This window comes from Vulpes vulpes, chromosome X (assembly GCF_048418805.1).
Source record: "Vulpes vulpes isolate BD-2025 chromosome X, VulVul3, whole genome shotgun sequence".
In the NCBI taxonomy this organism is placed as follows: Eukaryota; Metazoa; Chordata; class Mammalia; order Carnivora; family Canidae; genus Vulpes; species Vulpes vulpes.
Window position 1 is genome coordinate 61,084,692 of NC_132796.1, and position 3,423 is coordinate 61,088,114.

At 36.0% G+C, this 3,423-nt stretch overlaps 1 pseudogene; it reads right to left on the reverse strand.

Moving 5' to 3' along the window:
* Positions 1-1,686: 1,686 nt before the first annotated feature.
* LOC112933599 (proteasome subunit beta type-6 pseudogene) lies at positions 1,687-2,471 on the reverse strand (annotated as a pseudogene).
* Between the last annotated feature and the right edge of the window lie 952 nt (positions 2,472-3,423).

Below are 3,423 nucleotides of genomic sequence, written 5' to 3' on the forward strand. Positions count from 1 at the left end.
TTTCCATCTATCACCAAACAAAATTATTACAATATTATTGACTATATTCCCTATGCTGTATATTACATCCTCATGACTTAGTCACATTAAAACTGGAAGTCTGTAAGTCCCTTTTGCCCATTTCACCCATCCCTCTACCCGCTTCCTTCTGTCAACTAACAGTTTGCTCTCTATAACTATGAACCTACTTCTATCTTGTTTTATTGGTTTGTTTTATCTCTTTTTTTTTTAGATTCCACATATAAGTAGAAATCTTATGTAATATGTCATTCAGTCTCTGTTTGACTTATTTCACTTAGCATGTCCTCTAGGTCCACACATGTTGAAACTGACTTCTTTTTTATGGTTAAGTAACATTTCACTGTGTATGTGTGTGTGAAGTCTTCTTTGTCCAGTTATGGACAAATGGACACTGAGGCTGATTCCATATATTTGTTATGATAAATGAAGCTGCAATAAACATAGGGACATATCTATATTTTTGAATTAGTGTTTTTACATTTTTTGTATAAATAGTGTGAAGTGGAATTTCTAGATCTTATGGTAATTCAATCTTTAATATTGTGAAGAACTTCCATACTGTTTTCCATAGTGGCTACACCAATTTACATTTTGACCAACAGTGCCCAGGGTTTTCTCTCCTCCACATCCTCCCAAACACTTGTTAATTTGTTGTTGTTTTGATTATAGCCATTCTGACTGATGTTGAGTTGGTGTCCCATTATAATTTTGATTTGCATTTCCCTGATGATTAGTGATATTGAGCATTGCTTTCATCTGCTGTGGGCCATCTTGTATGACTTCTAAGCCTATTCAATTGCTATGCCATTTTTAATGCTTTTTTATAGAGTTTTATTGTTATATTGTTTTATTGGAAATGCATCCAATAAAATATTACTAATATCAATGTGAAATAGCTTAGTGCCTATGTTTCCATCAATGTTTTATGGTTTTGAGCCTTATATTTAGGCATTTAATCAACTTTGAGTTTATTTTTGTATTAACTCTAAGAAGGTGGTCCACTTTACACTATTTATTTAAAAGTCTGTTTTTCCCCCATTATATGTTCTTGCCTCCTTTTTTTGTAGATAAATTGACCATGGAAGAGTGGATTTATCTCTGGGCTATCTATTCTGCTCTATTGACCTATGTGTTCCTTTTTGTTCTGGTACCACATAATTTTGATTATTATAGTTTTGTAGTATAGTTTACAATCAGGTAGCATGTGATACCTCCAGATTTATTCTTTCTCAAGATTGCTATGGCTATTCAGTATCTACTGTAATTCTCTTCAAATTTTAGTATTATTTGTCATAGTTGTAGTTCTGTAAAAAAATGCCATTAGTATTTTATAGATATTCCATTGAATATTTAAACTGCTGTAGGTAGTATATTCTGATGATATTAATTTTTCCAGTCCATGAACACAAAATAACTTTTCATTTATTTGTGTTTTGTTTAATTACTTTTATCAATGTCCTAGTTTTCCAAGCATAAGTGCTTCACCTCCATGGTGAAATCTATTCCTGGGTATTTTATTATTTTGATATAATTGTAAGAGGATTGTTTCCTTAGTTTTGCTTTCTGATAATTCATTTTAGCATATGGAAATACAACATATTCTGTATATTATTTTTTTATCCTGTAAGTTCATTTAATAGTTTTAAAATATTTTTGGTAGAATCTTTAGAGTTTTCTGTATATAATATCATTTACAAGTAGTGAATATTTTACTACTTCCTTTTCATTTTGGATAACTTTTACTGGTAAATTGGCAATGATAAGTTTGGGAATCTGATCTTCCAAAAGTTCATGCTGCTCTATCGCTGATTCTACAATGGCTATAGGCAGATCACCCCGCCACTGGAGCTGACCCATTCTGTGGCCAAAGCAAGAGCATTGGCAATGAATTGCTGACATTCTTCCTTGATCATGTCTTCCCAGTAGGTAGTATCAACATGGCCATAGACACTGGAACTCCCAAAGCCCCCAGTGGCAAAGGACTTCCTTACCATCATACCCTCCAAGAGCACTGAGTACACCTGCCCTCCTTCTTGGAAGTCCCAGCCCACAATGATGATTCCTACTACCATCAGATCTTCTTCGTATCAGTAACATATCTCCTTAAAGAGGCTGGCTGCCTTATGTACCAGCAAAGTTTTATTCAGCTTGATACTGTGGAAACCAAGCTGATGGGTGATAGCATCAGCTACAGACTGGGTATCAGCTGCTGAGACTGAGCAGAAGGAGAAAATACAGTCATGAATAGGGGTAAGCTTGTCAGTCACTCAATTGGCAATGTAGGACTTGGTTTTTCTGGAGTTAGCCCCTAGAACCACATCCAGTCAAATTGCTTGGCCATGATAGTGGTCCCTGTGGAGACTTCTTGGCTTTCCCACTGTGGGGTAATAGCCTCTGGACCACAGGCTGGTGCTGTCTGCTCCTCCAGTGGCTACTAGGGTAGTTGCCATCTTCCTTCTCTACTACAGCCACTGATCACATAATGTTTAATCCTTCATTGTTTTTTAATTTTTTTTTTAATTTATTTATGATAGTCACAGAGAGAGAGAGAGAGGCAGAGACACAGGCGGAGGGAGAAGCAGGCTCCATGCACCGGGAGCCCGACGTGGGATTCGATCCCGGGTCTCCAGGATCGCGCCCTGGGCCAAAGGCAGGCGCCAAACCACTGCGCCACCCAGGGATCCCAATCCTTCATTGTTTTAATGTAGTATATCATATTGATTGATTTGCATATGTTGAACCATCATTGCATCTCTGGAATGAATATCACTTTATCCTGTATTATTCTTTTAATGAATTGTTTAATTCAATTTACTAATATGTCATTGAATATTTTTACATTTATATTCATTGGAGATATTGGCCTGATTTTTTTTTTTTTTTGTAATTTCTCTGGTTTTGGCATTGGAATAGTACTTGCCTCTTAAAGGAGGTTTGGCCATGTTCCTTTCTATTCCATTTTTTTTAGAATAATTTGAGAATGATAAATATTAATTCTCCTTTAAAAGACTGATAAAGGGGAATTCCTGGGTGGCTCAGCAGTTTAGCACCTGCTTTCGGCCCAGGGTGTGATCCTGGAGTCCTGGGATCGAGTCCCACATCAGGCTTCCTGCATGAAGCCTGCCTCTCCTTCTGCCTGTGTCCCTGCCTCTCTCTCTCTCTCTCTCTCTCTCTCTCTCTCTCTGTGTGTGTGTGTGTGTCTCATGAATAAATAAATAGAATCTTTTAAAAATAATAGATTGATAGAATTAGCCATGGAATTAATCATGACTTGGACTTGTATTCATTAGGAATTTTTTGTTGATTACTGATTTAATTTCATTACTAGTAATTGATATATTCAGATTTTCTATTTTTTCATGATTAAGTCTTAGGATATTGCATGTTTCTATAAGTTTATAT